Source organism: Aptenodytes patagonicus, chromosome W, assembly GCF_965638725.1.
Source record: "Aptenodytes patagonicus chromosome W, bAptPat1.pri.cur, whole genome shotgun sequence".
NCBI lineage: Eukaryota > Metazoa > Chordata > Aves > Sphenisciformes > Spheniscidae > Aptenodytes > Aptenodytes patagonicus.
In genome coordinates this window covers 47,371,527-47,392,548 of record NC_134981.1, presented here as the reverse complement: position 1 = coordinate 47,392,548, position 21,022 = coordinate 47,371,527, and the positions used below count along the sequence as shown (strand labels likewise).

General features: G+C 47.7%; 1 protein-coding gene across 3 annotated transcripts in view; it reads right to left on the bottom strand.

Annotated features, from left to right (window-relative positions):
* The window catches only part of LOC143172195 (transportin-1-like), a 137,667-nt gene extending 117,976 nt beyond the window's left edge, over positions 1–19,691 (bottom strand). For all 3 annotated transcript variants that reach the window (XR_012997309.1, XM_076361437.1, XM_076361438.1), the window contains exon 1: positions 19,624–19,691. The gene's annotated coding sequence lies outside the window, so the exon portion shown is untranslated. The remainder of the gene's footprint in view (positions 1–19,623) is intronic.
* Positions 19,692–21,022: the final 1,331 nt, after the last annotated feature.

Genomic DNA, 21,022 nt, shown 5'->3' with positions numbered 1-21,022 from the left:
TGCTAGCGAGGTCCTTGTGTCTGCCATCTCAGTGGAGGCAGGGGATGGAGATCCATGTGGCAGCAAAGACGCAAGAGTTGTTGCTGTGTTAGAAACCATGGAAGTGCCTGCGAACAGTCACATAGGAATTAGGGCTTCTCCCCGAAAAAAGGTGGCGGATCAATAGCCCAACTGAAGTGCACATGCACCAATGCACACAGCATGGGCAACAAACAGGAGGAGCTGGAAGCCATTGTGCAGCGGGAAAACTATGATATAGTTGCAATCACGGAAACATGGTGGGATGACTCGCACAACTGGAGTGATGCAATGGATGGCTATAAACTCTTCAGATGGGATAGGCAAGGAAGAGGAGGCAGTGGGGTAGCCCTGTATGTTAGGGAGTGTTTTGACTGTCTAGAGCTTGACGATGGTGATGAAAGGGTTGAGTGTTTATGGGTAAGAATCAGGGGGAAGGCCAACAAGGCAGATGTCATGGTGGGAGTCTGTTATAGACCACCCAACCAGGATGAAGAGGCAGATGAAATACGCTATAAGCAGCTGGGCTGGGCGAAGTCTCACAACCGCTAGCCCTTGTTCTCGTGGGGGACTTCAACTTCCCAGATGTCTGCTGGAAATACAATACAGCAGAGAAGAAACAGTCTAGGAGGTTCCTGGAGTGTGTGGAAGACAACTTCCTGACACAGCTGGTGAGGAAGCCAACTAGGGAAGGCGTCCCGCTGGACCTGTTGTTTGCGAACAGAGAAGGACTTGTGGGTGATGTGGTGGTTGGAGGCCGTCTTGGGCACAGCGATCACGAAATGATAGAGTTTTCGATTCTTGGAGAAGTAAGGAGGGGGGTCAGCAGAACTGCCACCTTGGACTTCTGGAGGACAGACTTTGGCCTGTTTAGGAGCCTGGTTGACAGAGTCCCTTGGGAGGCAGTCCTGAAGGGCAAAGGGGTCCAGGAAGGCTGGACATTCTTCAAGAAGGAAATCTTAAAGGCGCAGGAGCAGGCCGTCCCCATGTGCCGAAAGACAAGCCAGTGGGGAAGAAGACTGGCCTGGCTGAACAGAGAGCTCTGGCTGGAACTCAGGGGAAAAAAAAAAAAGGGAGTTTGTGACCTTTGGAAGAAGGGGCAGGCAACTCAGGAGGACTACAAGGATGTCGTGAGGTTATGCAGGGAGAAAATTAGAAGGGCCAAAGCCCAACTAGAACTTAATCTGGCTACTGCCGTAAAAGACAATAAAAAAATGTTTCTATAAATACATTAGCAACAAAAGGAGGGCTAAGGAGAATCTCCATCCTTTACTGGATGCGGGGGGGAAACACAGGGACAAAGGACGAGGAAAAGGCTGAGGTACTTAATGCCTTCTTTGCCTCAGTCTTTAATAGTAAGACCAGTGGTTCTCGGGGTACCCAGCCCCCTGAGCTGGAAGACAGGGACGGGGAACAGAATGAAGCCCCCATAATCCAAGGGGAAATGGTTAGCGACCTGCTACACCACTTAGACACACACACAAGTCTATGGGGCCGGATGGGATCCACCCAAGGGTGCTGAGGGAGCTGGCGGAAGCACTCACCAAGCCACTTTCAATCCTTTATCAGCAGTCCTGGTTGACGGGGGAGGTCCAAGCTGACTGGAGGTTAGCAAATGTGACGCCCATCTACAGGAAGGGCCGGAAGGAGGATCCGGGGAACTACAGGCCTGTCAGCCTGACCTCGGTGCCTGGGAAGATTATGGAGCAGATCATCCTGAGTGCCATCACACAGCACGTACAGGACACCCAGGTGATCAGGCCCAGCCAGCACGGGTTCATGACAGGCAGGTCCTGCTTGACTAACCTGATCTCCTTCTATGACCAGCTGACCCGCCTAGTGGATGAGGGAAAGGCTGTGGATGTGGTCTACCTGGACTTCAGCAAGGCCTTTGACACCGTCTCCCACAGCATTCTCCTCGAGAAGCTGGCGGCTCACGGCTTAGACAGGTGTACTCTGCGCTGGGTCAAAAACTGGCTGGACGGCCGGGCCCAGAGAGTTGTGGTGAATGGAGTTCAATCCAGCTGGCGGCCGGTCTCGAGCGGTGTTCCCCAGGGCTCAGTACTGGGGCCAGTCTTGTTCAATATCTTTATCGATGGTCTGGACGAGGGGATTGAGTGCACCCTCAGTAAGTTTGCAGGCGACACCAAGTTGGGCGGGAGTGTTGATCTGCTCGAGGGTAGGAAGGCTCTGCAGGGGGACCTGGACAGGCTGGATGGATGGGCCGAGGCCAACTGTATGAGGTTCAACAAGGCCAAGTGCCGGGTCCTGCACTTCGGCCACAACCACCCCATGCAGCGCTACAGGCTTGGGGAAGAGTGGCTGGAAAGCTGCCTGTCGGAAAAGGACCTGGGGGTGCTGGTTGACAGCCGGCTGAACATGAGCCGGCAGTGTGCCCAAGGCGGCCAAGAGCATCCTGGCTTGTACCAGAAATAGTGTGGCCAGCAGGAGTAGGGAAGTGATTGTCCCCTTGTACTCGGCCCTGGGGAGGCCACACCCCGAATACTGTGTTCAGTTTTGGGCCCCTCACTACAAGAAAGACATTGAGGTGCTGGAGTGTGTCCAGAGAAGGGCAACAAAGCTGGTGAAGGGTCTAGAGAACAAGTCTTATGAGGAGCGGCTTAGGGATCTGGGGTTGTTTAGCCTGGAGAAAAGGAGGCTCAGGGGAGACCTCATCGCGCTCTACAACTACCTGAAAGGAGGTTGTAGCAAGGTGGGTGTTGGTCTCTTCTCCCAAGTAGCAAGTGATAGGACGAGAGGAAACGGCCTCAAGTTGCGCCAGGGGAGGTTTAGATTGGACATGAGGAAAAATTTCTTTCCTGAGAGAGTGGTTAAACATTGGAACAGGCTGCCCAGGGAAGTGGTTGAGTCACCATCCCTGGAGGTATTTAAAAGACGGGTAGATGTGGTGCTTAGGGACATGGTTTAGTGGTGGACTTGGTAGTGTTAGGTTTACAGTTGGACTCGATCTTAAGGGTCTTTTCCAACCTAAATCATTCTATGATTCTATTAAAGTTGCTCAGCATGGATAAAACCAACACTAAGTTTAAGTATTTCTTCAGAATTTCAAAATTGAACTTCCAAGTCTGATGAAAGCAGAGTTCAGTCCCACACATACTTATGACTAAATTAGCATAATCTCAAAGGACATCTGTATAATAACCAGCTTTCCCTAATATACACTTACCTAAAGTGTAGACAGGACAGCTAAACTTCAACTCAAGTTAAAAAAAAAAAAAAAAAACAACAAAAAAACCAAAATTGGCTTGCCTTCATTCAGGTCTTCCTAGATGCAAGGCTGCAGTAATTCCATCTATACAATACCGTGACAACAGTGGTATGAATTTTATTATCTTAAATTAACATCATCTTCTTCAGGACCCAAGGATTAAATTGCAGTGAAAATGTTACACTGTATATGACCACTTTGTTGAATTTCCTCTGAACTTGAGCTCTCTCTTGTAATCTCCACAGAAGATTCTACAAGTGATGTTGCAGAGCTCAAAAGCACATACTGTAGCATCTTTTCTAGAATTTCTTCTGACAGATGTAATGTTTTATCACAGATATCAAATAATTCTATACTGGGTAACTTCTGAAATGAACACCTCACCTCCTTATTTATCACTTTATCACCAAATCTCTTAATTCTAACACTTCATTATGACTTCTGCTATTACCTTTGATAGAACAAGAGCATCAAGAAAATTGGATGAAATTTAAATTAATTCTTACTGCTGCCAAATTGATAAATGTTATTTTCTATTATTGTTTTCCTACATGTATAAGTATTTGGTTCTAATGTAAAAATCTAAGTATCATCTGTTATTTGTGAAAATAGCAAATCAGATTACTAATAACTCACGGGCCAACATTTAAAATTTCTATCATAGTATAAGCTCAACTTGTATGAACTCAGAATATACCCTTCAAAACAAATAACTGTCCTAAATTATCTTTTTCCAAAGCTTCAAGAAATAAGTGTGGTAAAGAAAGGATGATTTAAAACTTATGTCCAGTTAAATCTGCATTACTTCTGAATTTAGAAACATCCTGAAATATGCTTATCCAAAGCAAGACCTACAAGATGATCCTCAAAAGGCAGTCTCTGCTATTGCCATGGTTTAACCTCAGCCGCTCACTCCCCCCCTCCCCAGTGGGATGGGGGAGAGAATCGGAAGAGCACAAGTGAGAAAACTCGTGGGTTGAGATAAAGACAGTTTAATAATTGAAATAAAATAAAGTAAAATAGTAATAAGATACACAAAGCAAGTGATGCACAGTGCAATTGCTCACCACCCGCCGACCGATGCCCAGCCAGTCCCCGAGCAGCGGCCCCCCCGGCCAGCTTTCCCCAGTTTATGTACTGAGCATGACATCACATGGTATGGAATGTCTCTTTGGCCAGTTTGGGTCAGCTGTCCTGGCTGTGCCCCCTCCCAGCTTCTTGTGCACCTCCAGCCTTCTCAGTCGGCAGAGCATGGGAAGCTGAAAAGTCCTTGGCTAGTGTAAGCACTACTTAGCAACAACTAAAACATCCGTGTGTTATCAACATTATTCTCATACTACATCCAAAATGCAGCACTATACCAGCTACTAGGAAGAAAATTAACTCTATCCCAGCCAAAACCAGGACAGCTATCTTATTTGTTTATTTTAAAAAAACAAGGAGAGTTCCACCCCAGTAGAGCTGAGGTTATCAAAGCCTCACTATGCTCCATTAGCCCTGTTACCTAGCATAAAAGAAACAAAGCAATGGCAATAATCTCAATGTCTGCTGATCCTCAATCTCATGCACAGATATAAATGTCCATATTCTAAAAAGGGAAAATATTAAAGCATAGAATCATAGAGGTTGGAAAAGACCTCTAAGATCGAGTCCAACCATCGACCCAACACCACCACCCACTAAACCATGTCACTAAGTGCCTCATCTACTCGTCTTTTAAATACCTCCAGGGATGGGGACTCCACCACTTCCCTGGGCAGCCTGTTCCAATGTTTCACCACTCTTTCAGGAAAGAAATTTTTCCTTACATCCAATCTAAACCTCCCCTGCCACAACTTGAGGCCATTTCCTCTCGTCCTATCGCTAGTTACTTGGGAGAAGAGACCAACACCCACCTCGCTACAACCTCCTTTCAGGTAGTTGTAGAGAGCGATGAGGTCTCCCCTCAGCCTCCTTTTCTCCAGGCTAAACAACCCCATGCATGAAGCATGCAGCTTCATATATTATATTCATTTTTTTCTTATCTAAAAGAAACCCATCTCATCTTTCAAACACATTGTACAACTATTAACGAAAAAGAGACTGAACTCTGTGGTGGTTACATGCAAGAATCACCTCCATCTCAAAACTCCCTTATCAGTATCATCTTTTCCAATCCACATTTTAAAGGATTGTAAATGTAAGTAGCAAACAAAAAGCACACCTTGAAATGTACACTCTAAATGAAGGAAGCTGTGAAAATACTGCCAGTTGTGCTTTATTTAATTTTTGTTTGTGATTTTGATTCTGTGCAATCAATGCAAAATTAAGAGAATCACTAGAATGGACAGTGCATAACCTAAAATATGCTTCCTTGCTAAACTGAGAGAATATATTTTACAATTTATGATGATAATATATTACAAGTACTCATTGGCTCAGAGAACAACTGTAATAGGGTATTCTCCAGAAGCAAAACATTGTGTGAAATTACAGTGCATTACCCAATTTTTAGTCAAGAAACAGAGAAAGACTATAGAAAGTCTTCTACAGCGAGGAGGATTTTGGAAGGGAAGCTGCCTGAAGATGTTTGGTAATGTGACCAAATGACCAACTGGATTTTTACATATCAAAGGTTAAAATATTTTAAGATAAGCAGATATCTGAAGATGCAATACACAAACACACACATACTTGCACTAATATATACACTTCTGTGTTAGAGAGAAACATGAAACAACCATAAGTTATTTTTTTTTTAAACCCAATCATTTCCTCTCATCAGTTTGTCTACTTTAATTCCTTTTCCATGGGGCTCCAAAAGCATCTCCACTTTAGACTCCAGTGTTTTCAATCTAGTGCTGACTAGTTTCTCACACACGAGTGAAGAATGTAATTACATAATTCTAGTGTTCTTGTTAATGCAATTGGTTCCTATTTGTTCAAAAGGTCCATTCAAACCTGATCTTGTTTGTTTTTAACTACTTATGGACCTGATTCAACAACTGAAGTTTTTACCTCTTATGCCAACTCCACTTACCTACATTACACCTAATGGAGTGCAGTGAAGTCCCTCCTGATTTCCAAACATATAGCTGCACAAGAAAGTTATACCAATTTAGCTTAAACTTGCCTATACATCAATTTGCAAAATCCTGTGTGAAAGTTTATTTCAGTTTAAGGCTGGCTTATGTTTGGTGGGGGGATTTTTTTTTTATTTTTTTTTTTTTTTTAAAAAGGAATGGACTCAAGCTCAACTGATGTAAACCAAACTGAAATACAGGCATCTATTTGGACTTTGCATTGATTTAGCTTATTTGGTTTAAAAAGCAGACCTGTGCTTTTTATTCTCCGATGAGAATTAGACTCTTGTGTCTCTTCACACTTGTCTGCTACTGACTTTCCTTGTTTCTCTATAAAAGAGGTGGCCAAACTGTAGTGCACATACCACTCATGTCAGCTTTTGTGATATGCTCAATGCTGAACTGAGCCACAGCTCCTGGCTCTCACTGCTCTTACACAGGCAGCAGAGTAACTGCCTAGTAGGTCCTGTAAAGCACCTGTAAACACAGTTAGGAACTACTGCAGCCACCACCTGCATCCAACAATAATGAACAGCTCTGCTGCCCCCAGGCAGACCTGCACTTCTGGTTCAGGATATAGGAAGAGGACCAAGACATGGTGAAGTAGGAAGACCAGGATTAGGGTGATAGCATGCATACAGGGGAAGGCTGAGGTTCCACTTTGTACTTGTTGGAAGTGAAGATTCATGATTTGGATGTGTGCAGGGGAAAGGATGTGGCTGAAGTGCAAAATCAGAGTAAAACTTCTGTGGGTACATGAATGGATGGGGAAGGTGAGCGTGAGCATTGGACTGCAATCCTAGCTTGGAAGACAGGAACGTGCAGTAGGAAAGCTGGGAGGAGAAGAGCCATAGATGAGGCTCTGGTTTTGTGTCGTTAGAAAAACATGCAACCCTGGATGCTAGAAGTTACCAATGATGATAATATACCCACTAACTAGGTTTGGAAACCCCTGGTCTGTGCTACCTCACCATCATTTCTGCAAGTATTTCCTTTTCGGGTTCTAACAGAATAACAATTTTCTTGCATCTTAGTACCTACTCACCTAATATTTTCTGTTCTCTGCCAAAAACATTTTGTCTTGCCTTTCCCTCTGCTTTTATATTTAGCATTGATCAATTATTTAAATCAATGCCCTTAATGGCAGGTTCTTCATAACCAGCATATTTTGAATGTTTAAGGGATTTCACAGTGGCTTGTAGAAAATGCTATATAAAATTAAATTATTTAATAGGGGAATAATTTAACAGAAACTTTTTATTCTATATTCAAGGCTTAAAAACCATAAGTTTTCTTTATACATGAATTTTGTTTGACTTTAGGCCTTATCTCAGTTTTGACTCATTAAAAAAATATATACACACAAACTCAAAATTTCAAAAGCATTCAGTACACAGGAAATTAACAGTGAATTTTTTAATTGTTTAAAATACACTCTGGAGTCTGGTTTGGAAAGGAAAACCTTCTGGAGGCTAAAAGTGATGTTTGGAAGTTTATTTCTATATCATTAAAAGATGCCACATTCCATGGCACCCATATGTACATGCATAAACAGATTATTATGTACACTGATTTATCATGTATATGATAGATCACATACATAGACCCAATGTTGTTGGGTTTACGTAAGTATATATCTACCAATGAGATATTTTAAAAATAAAATTTTGGTATGAGTTGCAGCCCTGATCTTGGGCCCCTATAGCTTTTGCTTATTATACATATTAATTTTTTTCCCAACTATCATATAGATATGAAATCTATCAAAAGATATAGAAAACCTATCCAAGCTATCCAAATCAATACTATAAAACAGTTTAAAGAAGTTGAATAGGTGATCAAAACATACTACTGTTACATGTATTTAAATGTTCATTAGAATCTGGAACTGAATTAACTGGTAAAATTCATTTCTGCAGTCAAAACTAATCAAAGTTGTAACATAATTAAGACATGAAAATAATAGAAAAACAAACAGTCCTAGCCCTTTCAAAAACAAAGCAAAGAAAAATCCTCCCCCTGTTGCATATCACTGGCACAACTCCATTGACAATAATGCATTGATCAGTGCATAAGTTTCACAAACCTGTGGTCCAAATTTTTATATGACAGTGACAACAACACTGAGTCTACAAAAGGAGATCTCTATCAATGAAACATTTCAAAAATAAAATCTCAATATTGATTTCAACCCTGATCTTTAAACTGTACAGATTCTGAATATCAGCTTTGATGAAGGAGGATAATACTTGGCCTTCTGCCACCCTCCTTTGTAGCTATAGCATCTTGGCATGCCCAAAGCAGGAATAGGAAGGAAACTTGATTGAATTAAACTCTACTCCAGCTCTGCCAGTCTGCTGGACAGCTCTGTGCATACCTATCACCTGATTATAAGGTAGCTCAGTCCCTGGGGTTGCTCCGATTTACACCATGAACCTAAAATTAAGCACATATATCTGTTCTCTTGAATATCTGCATACAAGCACTCCTAAACTGGAATCTAAATAAATATACTAGAAAAAAGTATGGCAGATAATCCAATAAAAGCCTACATTCATAAACCAATCATTAATGTTATTTTCACCTTCCTGCCACAAGACATGCTTAGCTCAATTTAGCAGCTGTGCTTACATCTATATCAAATTTGGAAGTCACTGAAGTCTGCGTCACTGCCTATACAAGTATACAAGTACAGGGATCTCATTAGGTCATGCAGAGAGGAAATGAGAAAGGCAAAAGCCCAGCTAGAACGCAATCTGGCCGCTGTCGTTAGAGAAAACAAAAAAAGTTTTTACAAATATATTAATGACAAGAAGAGAGCCAAGGAGAATCTCCATCCTTTATTGGATGTGGGGGGGGAACATTGTCACCGAGGATGAGGAAGAGACTGAGGTACTCAATGCCTTCTTTGCCTCAGTCTTTAACAGGCAGACCAGTTATCCTCAGGGTACTCGGCCCCCCGAGCTGGAAGACAGGGACGGCGAGCAGGATGAACCCCCCGTAATCCAAGAGGAAGCAGTCAATGACCTGCTACGCCACCTGGACGCTCACAAGTCTATGGGGCCGGATGGGATCCACCCAACAGTGCTGAGGGAGCTGGCGGAGGTGCTCGCCAAGCCACTCTCCATCATTTATCAGCAGTCCTGGTTAACGGGGGAGGTCACGGACGACTGGAGGCTTGCCAATGTGACACCCATCTACAAGAAGGGCCAGAAGGAGGATCTGGGGAACTACAGGCCTGTCAGCCTGACCTCGGTGCCGGGGAAGATTATGGAGCAGATCATCCTGAGTGCCATCACACAGCACGTACAGGACACCCAGGTGATCAGGCCCAGTCAGCATGGGTTCATGAGAGGCAGGTCCTGCTTGACCAACCTGATCTCCTTCTATGACCAGGTGACCCGCCTAGTGGATGAGGGAAAGGCTGTGGATGTGGTCTACCTGGACTTCAGCAAGGCCTTTGACACTGCCTCCCACAGCATTCTCCTAGAGAAGCTGGTGGCTCACGGCTTAGACAGGTGTACTCTGCGCTGGGTCAAAAACCGGCTGGACGGCCGGGCCCAGAGAGTTGTGGTGAATGGAGTTACATCCAGTTGGCGGCCGGTCTCGAGCGGTGTTCCCCAGGGCTCAGTTTTGGGGCCGGTCTTGTTCAATATCTTTATCAATGATCTGGACGAGGGGATCGAGTGCACCCTCAGTAAGTTTGCAGACGACACCAAGTTGGGCGGGAGTGTTGATCTGCTCGAGGGTAGGAAGGCTCTGCAGAGGGACCTGGACAGGCTGGATCGATGGGCCGAGGCCAATTGTATGAGATTCAACAAGGACAAGTGCCGGGTCCTGCACTTCGGCCACAACAACCCCATGCAGCGCTACAGGCTTGGGGAAGAGTGGCTGGAAAGCTGCCCAGCAGAGAAGGACCTGGGGGTGCTGGTTGACAGCCGGCTGAACATGAGCCGGCAGTGTGCCCAGGCGGCCAAGAAGGCCAATGGCATCCTGGCCTGTATCAGAAATAGTGTGGCCAGCAGGAGTAGGGAAGTGATCGTGCCTCTGCACTCGGCCCTGGTGAGGCCCCACCTCGAATACTGTGTTCAGTTTTGGGCCCCTCACTACAAGAAGGACGTTGAGGCGCTGGAGCGTGTCCAGAGAAGAGCAACGAGGCTGGTGAGGGGTCTGGAGAACAAGTCTTATGAGGAGCGGCTGAGGGGACTGGGGTTGTTTAGCCTGGAGAAAAGGAGGCTCAGGGGAGACCCCATCGCTCTCTACAACTACCTGAAAGGAGGCTGTAGCGAGGTGGGTGTTGGTCTCTTCTCCCAGGTAACAAGTGATAAGACAAGAGGAAATGGCCTCAAGTTGCGCCAGGGGAGGTTTAGATTGGACATGAGGAAAAATTTCTTTACTGAAAGAGTGGTTAAACATTGGAACAGGCTGCCCAGGGAAGTGGTGGAGTCCCCATCCCTGGAGGTATTTAAAAGACGTGTAGATGAGGCGCTTAGGGACATGGTTTAGTGGGCATGGTGGTGTTGGGCTGATGGTTGGACTCTACGATCTTAGAGGTCTCTTCCAACCTTAATGATTCTATGATTCTATTCTATATCCAATGGTAAACATGGTCCTTAGTCAATATTAATTCTAACCAGAGCCTTCCTCCTTTAAGACAGAGAGTAAACTGCTTTTTAACCCTGTTTTTGCAGGATCATAGTTATCCCTTTGTATTATACTGCTTTGAGTATAAGCTAGCTAGATATTTTGAAGAAATGCATTCTAAAGTAATTCTGATCATATAGAAACTATTCTTCCCAATTATGGGCAGCTTTCCTCCATCCTCCCACATATAACTCAAAAATAACTACAGTTCACACAGCAGATGCAAAGCAAGGACTTTTAGAAACAGGCCATATACTGTCATTTTTAAACATAGCTGAGACTCTGGATAAGAAATATAGGCTCAGTTTCCAATTCTACCAAAGGCTCCTTGTATGATCTTGGGCATGCAATTATTTTTTCTGTTTAATTACTCATGTACTGAAGGGACACAAGTTAACTTTTTGTTCAATGAGTGTTGTAAGGATTGAACAATATCTGTGAAGAATTCAAATACCACATTAAGGACTACTTAAACATGCAAGAAGGCAAGCAAACAAGTTATGAACCTGTGGTGGCCAGAGCAGAACAAGCCTCACAGTAGGAGAATCTCTCAGGTCCTGAGCATAAATTCAAGGGGGAGGAACTGTTACCTTCACAGCAAGGAGATAAAGAGCTCGAAGACTGAGCAAGCCATTTATACCAACCCAAAAAGCGTTTGGGCCCTTTGTACAGTCACCCCACAAAGGCTTTACAAGTTCCATCGGCTATTTCTATTGAGCACCTAAAATTAACAAGCTCCTCAAGTAAGCAAGCAAACAAAAGTACAAGACAAACACGGGATTTCACTCCTCTCGAATATTTCTTAGAAAAAAAAAAAATTAAGAAATCCCACCTAGCCAGATCTGGACAGCAAGGACCCTACAAACCTGTCCTGGTTTCGGCAGGGATAGAGTTAATTTCTTTTCTAGTAGCTGGTACAGTGTTTTGGATTTAGGATGAGAACAAAGTTGATAACGCACCGATGTTTTAGTTGTTGCTAGGTAATGCTTACACTAGCCAAGGACTTTTCAGCTTCCCATGTTCTACCGACTGAGAAGGCTGAAGGTGCACAAGAAGCTGGGAGGGGGCACAGCCAAACTGGCCAAAGGGACATTCCATACCATGTGGCGTCATGCTCAGTACATAAACTGGGGAAAGCTGGCCGGGGGGGCGCCGCTGCTCGGGGACTGGCTGGGCATCGGTCGGCGGGTGGTGAGCAATTGTACTGTGCATCACTTCCTTTGTGTATTATTATTATTATCATCATATTATTATTATTATCATTTTATTTCAATTATTAAACTGTTTTTATCTCAACCCACGAGTTTTTCTAACTTGTGCTCTTCCAATTCTCTCCCCCATCCCACCGGGGTCGGGGGGGAGTGAGCGAGCGGCTGCGTGGTGCTTAGTTGCCGACTGAAGTTAAACCACGACAGTCCTTTTTGGCGCCCAACGTGGGGCTCGAAGGGTTTGAGATAATAACAGGTTAACCGGAGTGTATTAAAGAACTTATATCTGTTAGTAGTTGTGGGTCACAATGTTGGTTTCTCTCTTCTCGATATTGATTTGTATAATCTGCATCGCGCTCTTTTTCCTGCTGTACATGTTAAAGATTGGTGTTGGGTTTTGCAGTTTGCTGTGGTCTGCAGTGATTAGCGATGTCTCGCTTGTGAGGTTTGTTTTTAGAACAATGACCTTGACGTTTCTCTGGTATGTAAACTTCGCAATGAAGCCGTTACTGTACCACGGAGACCATTTCGTGGAGACAACTAGCAATTGCAGTAACTTTTCTGAGAGTTTTTTTACGGAGGAAATACAGAATGGCAGTGTCACTACCTTCTTCTATAATGTTTCCTCCTTCATTACAGTAATTTTTCAGTATTTTGAGCATCCTTGGGCAGTTAAGATACTTCTATTAATACTTCTTGGGAATACTGTTTCAGCTTTGTCTAAAGTTGGTAAGCAATTTAAGAATATCATCCAGAGATCTGCCCCAAGGCTGAATAATTATGAGTGGCAGGGTGTGTGGGACAAGATGGGCAAGTACCTAGGCCAATGGGCACCCCCAGTGTTTTGGAACTTCACCCCTGAGCAAGTGCGGAATCCTGAAAAGTTAGTAGAGTATTTGGACAAAGTATGCTGTCACCCTGGCAACTCCAGAGAGATGCAGATCATTGCAACGTGCTGGGGCCTGGCCCATGCCTACCGAGCCCTGTTAAACACCATTCAGTGCCCTCAAAGGGAAGAGAAGGTCTCTGGCTCTGACAGTAAAATGACACGCACTGCAGCCACTCAGACCCCGGCGACATGCACTGCGGCCACTCAGACCCCAGCGACATGCACTGCGGCCACTCAGACCCCAGCGACAGGCCCTGCAGCCACTCAGAGACCGGCAACAGGCCCTGCGGCCACTCAAACCTGGGCAACACGCACTACGGCCACTCCAACCCCAGCGACATGCACTGCAGCCACTCAGACCCCGGCGACATGCACTGCAGCCACTCAGACCCCGGCGACATGCACTGCAGCCACTCAGACCCCGGCGACATGCACTGCGGCCACTCAGACCCCAGCGACATGCACTGCGGCCACTCCAATCCCGGCGACATGCACTGCAGCCACTCAGACCCCAGCAACATGCACTGCGGTCACTCAGACCCCAGCGACATGCACTGCGGCCACTCCAATCCCGGTGACATGCACTGAGGCCACTCAGACCCCGGCAACAGGCCCTGCGACTACTCGGACTCCGGTGACATGCACTTGCACTGCGGCCACTCCAACCCCGGCGACATGCACTGCGACCACTCCGACCCCGGCAACAGGCCCTGTGGCTGAACCAAAGAACCAGCCTGTGCCGGTATCAGTCGCCCCTGTACACAAGAAGAAATTTTGGAAGCGGAAGTCGGCTCGTTTAGTAAGGGAGGAAGAAGCTGCTTCTAAAAGGGAACCGGAGGAAGAACTGTACGACTACCCTGGAGAAGGGCCATCACGAGAACGGGAGGAGGAGACCCGGCCGCTGATCGGGGAGGAGGAAGAGGAAGAACTCATAAACGAGGCAGTGACCACCCGATCTCTATCCCTGAGTGAGCTGCGAGATATACGAAAAGATTTCAGCCGTCATCCAGGCGAGCATATTGTCACCTGGCTGCTCCGATGCTGGGATAATGGGGCCAGTAGCCTGGAATTAGAGGGTAGGGAAGCCAAGCAGCTGGGATCCCTTTCTAGGGAAGGGGGCATTGATAAAGCAATTGGAAAAGGGACACGTATCCTCAGCCTTTGGAGGCGACTCTTGTCAAGCGTGAAGGAAAGGTATCCCTTTAAGGAAGATGTCATATGTCACCCAAGCAAATGGGCCACCATGGAGAAGGGTATCCAGTTTCTGAGAGAATTAGCTGTGCTGGAGGTGATTTATGATGACCTGAACAATGAACAACTATCCAAAGATCCAGACGAAGTCAAGTGCACACGACCCATGTGGCGGAAGTTTATAAGGAGCGCACCATCGTCATACGCCAATTCATTGGCAGTGATAACCTGGAAAGATGGAGAGGAACAAACAGTGGATGAATTGGCTAGTCAACTCCGGCAATACGAGGAAAGTCTTTCTTCCTCCATCGTCTCGGCTGTGGAGAAACTGTCTGAAAAACTGTCCCGGGAGATCCAGCAACTCAGAGAGGATAGGTCCTACTCCTCACCTGTACGGACCAGTATCTCGGCTATTAGAAGTAAACGTTCTTTTGCTCAAGAGAGAGAATATAAAGGGTACACACCACAGGGCACCCTATGGTTTTACCTGCGTGACCACGGAGAGGACATGAGGAAGTGGGATGGGAAACCTACCGCAGCCCTAGGGGCACGGGTACGCGAATTGCAAGGGAAAACAATCACAGAAAGAGGTTCTTCCAGGAAAATTGCTGCTCCAGTTTCCAGCGGGCAGTTCCCCAGAGAGAGTAGAAGGGCTGATCTTACTCTTGATCTTAATGAAGAAACTTCTGACTCGTACGTACAAGAAATGAGAAACGAGTACTGTGATGAGGACTAGAGGGGCCCTGCCTCCAGCCAGGGGGAGGAAAGGGACAACCGGGTTTACTGGACTGTGTGGATTCGGTGGCCTGGCACATCAGACCCACAGAAGTATAAGGCTCTGGTAGACACCGGTGCACAGTGTACCCTAATGCCATCAAGCTATATAGGGGCAGAACCCATCTGTATTTCTGGGGTGACGGGGGGATCCCAACAGCTAACTGTATTGGAAGCCGAAGTGAGTCTAACTGGGAACGGGTGGCAGAAGCACCCCATTGTGACTGGCCCAGATGCTCCATGCATCCTTGGCATAGACTACCTCAGGAGAGGGTATTTCAAGGACCCAAAAGGGTACCGGTGGGCTTTTGGTATAGCTGCCTTGGAGATGGAGGAAATTAAACAGCTGTCCACCTTGCCTGGTCTTTCGGAGGACCCCTCTGTTGTGGGGTTGCTGAAGGTCGAAGACCAATAAGTGCCAATTGCTACCACCACAGTGCACCGGCGGCAATATCGCACCAACCGAGACTCCCTGATTCCCATCCATAAGCTGATTTGTCGACTGGAGAGCCAAGGAGTGATCAGCAAGACTCGCTCACCCTTTAACAGTCCCATATGGCCAGTGCGGAAGTCTAATGGAGAGTGGAGACTAACAGTAGACTATCGTGGCCTAAATGAAGTCACGCCACCGCTGAGTGCTGCTGTGCCAGACATGCTAGAACTTCAATACAAACTGGAGTCAAAGGCAGCCAAGTGGTATGCCACAACTGATATCGCTAATGCGTTTTTCTCAATCCCTTTGGCAGCAGAGTGCAGGCCACAGTTTGCTTTCACTTGGAGGGGTGTTCAGTACACCTGGAACCGACTGCCCCAGGGGTGGAAACACAGCCCTACCATTTGCCATGGACTAATCCAGACTGCACTAGAACAGGGTGGAGCTCCAGAACACCTGCAATACATTGATGACATCATCGTGTGGGGCAACACAGCAGGAGAAGTTTTTGAGAAAGGGAAGGAAATAGTCCAAATCCTGCTGAAGGCCGGTTTTGCCATAAAACAAAGTAAGGTCAAGGGACCTGCACAGGAGATCCAATTTTTAGGAATAAAATGGCAAGATGGACGTCGTCAGATCCCAATGGATGTGATCAACAAAATAACAGCCATGTCTCCACCAACTAGCAAAAAGGAAACACAAGCTTTCTTAGGCGTCGTGGGTTTTTGGAGAATGCACATTCCAAATTACAGTCTGATTGTAAACCCTCTCTATCAAGTGACCCGGAAGAAGAACGATTTCAAATGGGGCCCTGAGCAACGACAAGCTTTTGAACAAATTAAACGGGAGATAGTTCATGCAGTAGCCCTGGGGCCAGTCCGGGCAGGGCAAGATGTAAAAAATGTGCTCTATACCGCAGCCGGGGAGAATGGCCCTACCTGGAGCCTCTGGCAGAAAGCACCAGGGGAGACTCGAGGTCGACCCCTAGGGTTTTGGAGTCGGGGATACAGAGGATCCGAGGCCCGCTATACTCCAACTGAAAAAGAGATATTGGCAGCATATGAAGGGGTTCGAGCTGCTTCAGAAGTGATCGGCACTGAAGCACAGCTCCTCCTGGCACCCCGACTGCCGGTGCTAGGCTGGATGTTCAGAGGGAGGGTCCCCTGTACACATCATGCAACTGATGCTACATGGAGTAAGTGGGTCGCACTGATCACACAACGGGCTCGAATAGGAAACCCCAGTCGCCCAGGAATCCTGGAAGTGATCATGGATTGGCCAGAGGGCAAAGATTTTGGAATATTGCCAGAGGAGGAGGTGACGCGTGCTGAAGAGGCCCCAATGTATAATGAACTACCAGGAAATGAGAAGCAATATGCCCTGTTCACTGATGGGTCCTGTCGTCTTGTGGGAAAGCATCGGAGGTGGAAAGCTGCTGTATGGAGTCCCATGCGACAAGTTGTAGAAACGGCTTAAGGAGAAGGTGAATCGAGCCAATTTGCAGAAGTAAAGGCCATCCAGCTAGCCCTAGAGATTGCTGACTGAGAAAAGTGGCCAGTGCTCTATCTCTATACTGACTCATGGATGGTGGCAAATGCCCTGTGGGGGTGGTTGCAGCAATGGAAGCAGAGCAACTGGCAGCGCAGAGGCAAACCCATCTGGGCTGCCGCATTGTGGCAAGATATTGCTGCCCGGGTGGAGAACCTGGTTGTAAAAGTCCGTCACGTAGATGCTCACGTACCCAAGAGTCGGGCCACTGAAGAACATCAAAACAACCAGCAAGTGGATCAGGCTGCTAAGATTGAAGTGGCTCAGGGGGATCTGGACTGGCAACAGAAGGGTGAATTATTTCTAGCTCGGTGGGCCCATGACACCTCAGGCCACCAAGGAAGAGATGCAACATATAGATGGGCTCGTGATCGAGGGGTGGACTTGACCATGGACACTATAGCCCAGGTTATCCATGAATGCGAAACATGCGCTGCAATCAAGCAAGCCAAGCGGTTAAAGCCTCTCTGGTATGGAGGACGATGGCTGAAATATAAATATGGGGAGGCCTGGCAGATCGATTATATCACACTCCCACAAACCCGCCAAGGCAAGGGCCACGTGCTTACAATGGTGGAGGCAACCCCCGGATGGCTGGAAACATATCCCGTGCCCCATGCCACTGCCTGGAACACTATCCTGGGCCTTGAAAAGCAAGTCCTATGGCGACATGGCACCCCAGAAAGAATTGAGTCAGACAACGGGACTCATTTCCGAAACAACCTCATAGACACCTGGGCCAAAGAGCATGGCATCGAGTGGGTGTATCACATCCCCTGTCATGCACCAGCCTCTGGGAAAATTGAACGATACAATGGACTGTTAAAGACTACACTGAGAGCAATGGGTGGCGGGACGTTCAAACATTGGGATACGCATTTAGCAAAGGCCACCTGGTTAGTCAACACGAGGGGATCTGCCAATCAAGCAGGCCCTGCCCAGTCAGAACTTTTACGTACTGTAGATGGGAATAAAGTTCCTATAGTGCACATAAAAAATATGCTGGGGAAGACAGTCTGGGTTATTCCTGCCTCAGGCAGAGGCAGACCCATCCATGGGATTGCTTTTGCTCAAGGACCTGGGTGCACTTGGTGGGTGATGCGGAAGGATGGGGAAGTCTGATGTGTACCTCAGGGGGATTGGATTTTGGGTGAGAATAGCCAATGATCTGAATTATGTGATGTTAAGTACTAATTATAGTTATAATAGTTATACTAATAATACACAGATATACTAATAATATTATATGCCATACTAATATTATTACAATAAGAATCACCCAGACTAATGAAGAATAACTTCAGTGAAACCAAGCAAAGCACAGTGATGATGGTACCAGAACTGACTTCAACATGGAACAATCCAACACCACATACCATCTCCATTTTTCCTGCCCTGAAAGATTATTACGACAGATGGAGCCCGAAGTCATGGACTAAATGAACTCACCGAACATTTTAGAGGGATGGCCCACAGACTAAGGGAATGATATCTCTGTGTGTGTGTGTATATATATATATAAAAAGGGGTGGTGATTAATGAAAAAGTACTGGAAAATATGAGACTTGAGCATGACGCAGATGGTATAGAATAAGGGGTGGATATTGTCCTGGTTTCGGCAGGGATAGAGTTAATTTCTTTTCTAGTAGCTGGTACAGTGTTTTGGATTTAGGATGAGAACAAAGTTGATAACGCACCGCTGTTTTAGTTGTTGCTAGGTAATGCTTACACTAGCCAAGGACTTTTCAGCTTCCCATGCTCTACCCACTGAGAAGGCTGGAGGTGCACAAGAAGCTGGGAGGGGGCACAGCCAAACTGGCCAAAGGGACATTCCATACCATGTGACGTCATGCTCAGTACATAAACTGGGGAAAGCTGGACGGGGGGGCCGCTGCTCGGGGACTGGCTGGGCATCGGTCGGCGGGTGGTGAGCAATTGTACTGTACATCACTTGCTTTGTGTATTATTATTATCATATTATTATTATTATCATTTTATTTCAATTATTAAACTGTTTTTATCTCAACCCATGAGTTTTTCTCACTTGTGCTCTTCCAATTCTCTCCCCCATCCCACCGGGGGACGGGGGGAGTGAGCGAGCGGCTGCGTGGTGCTTAGTTGCCGACTGAAGTTAAACCACGACAACACCCCAGAAAAAAGGCAGGAAATATGGCCACTTTCTTATATCCCGAGGCGACTTTCACCTTCCGGCTCGCTGCAATGGCAGAGTTTGCGGCCCGGCTGCGGGGACGGCACCAGCTGTAGTACCGGGAGGAGCCGAGGGAGCTGGGGGGATAGGTGGGTGCCCGATCCTCCGACCGCAACCCCTCAGGCCCCGGACGCCCCTCATGCCGCGGCCACCCACCCCCACCCCCCATCCATTGATCCATCCATCCATCCACCGGCACGAGGCGGTAGAGCCCGCGGCGACAACGGGAGGACAAGGGGCAGCCCACGGCCGGGCCCGCACAGCTCCCCTCCCAGCGGCGGCGCGAAAACCCCTAACGGCAGCCGGGCCCGTGGCTGGCTGGCTGCCCACCCGGCCCGGCCCGGCCCCCTCCCGCAGGCAGGCAGCGGCTGCCGGAGATAAGACGTCCCAGCCCGCCCCTCGCAGCCCGAACACCTACCCACACCATCCCAGAACCCGGCGGCAGAGGCGTAACAAGGGAGCAGCCCGTCCTCTCCCTCCACGATTCTGTACTCGAACCCGCTCCGGCCCCTGAAATGGCTGAACAAAGGGAACCTCGCTCCGCTGCCACCACCCCTCCGATTGGCCGGAGGGAGAGGAGGGGGGCGGGGCTCGGCGCGCGGGGGAGGGCGGGGGCGCCACTGGCCGGTCACCCTGGCAACGGCGGCTTCGTCTGGGGTCTGTGGCCTCGGGTGTGATAGAGACGGCAGTGAAATGGCTGCCCGGCCCCGCCCTCGGCCTCTCCCGGGCTCCCGTGCACAGGGCCGCTTCTCCCTGCCGGCCCCTTGCTTCCGCACGGCTCGCTGCTGGAGACACATGCACACAGGCCTCACGCCCAGGCACTGCCTCCTGCCTGGGGATGGGGGTGACATTTGCCCCTCTCAGGGACACCCACACACAGTCCCCTTTCTCCCGACCCGCTACCGCCTCCCTCAAAGAGGCACTAGTGTGAAGGGCCACCAACTCCTCGGGCAGTACGTACCCACCCATAAGGAGCTCTCTTACCTGCTCAGCAGTACCTGTCCTTCAGACCCACTGGCACAAAAGGGCCCCTCATAGGTGCCCTTCCCTCCAGGCACCGCCAGGCTCCCCAGGCTGGGCTCCTCTCCACGCACCCCCCACACCAGGGAAGCAATGGCAGCAGCAGCAGCAAGCTGCAGAGGCTCTGCAGGAGCTGGTTAACACACGTGTCAAAAATTATAAAAATGAAAAACAAGGCTAAGGGCTAGGCAGCAAAGATGCATCACCCTGGATTTCATCTTGAGTTGGCAACACAAGTGCATAGCCAGGGTCTTCCTGGACTTCTCTGGGGATGAATGGATTGAGAGCAGACCTGTGGAGGACTTGGGGATACTGGTGGACGAAAAATTGGACATGAGCTGGCAATGTGCACTTGCAGCCCAGAAGGCCAATCGTATCCTGGGCTGCATAAAAAGAAGCGTGGCCAGCAGGTTGAGGGAGGTGATTGTCCCCCTCTACTCTGCACTCATGAGACCCCACCTGGAGTACTGCGTCCAGCTCTGGAGTCCTCAGCACAGGAAAGACATGAACCTGTTGGAGCGGGTCCAGAGGAGGGCCACAAAAATGATGAGAGAGCTGGAACACCTCTCCTATGAAGAAAGGCTGAGAGAGTTGGGGTTTGTGGTGGGTTGACCTTGGCTGGCCACCAGGTGCCCACCAAACCGCTCTCTCGCTCCCCGTCCTCAGCAGGACAGGGGGAGAAAATAAGATGGAAAAACCTCATGGATCGAGATAAAGGCAGTTTAATAAAGAAAAGCAAAGGCCACGCGCGGAAGCAAAGGAAACAAAAAGGTTTATTCTCTACTTCCCATCAGCAG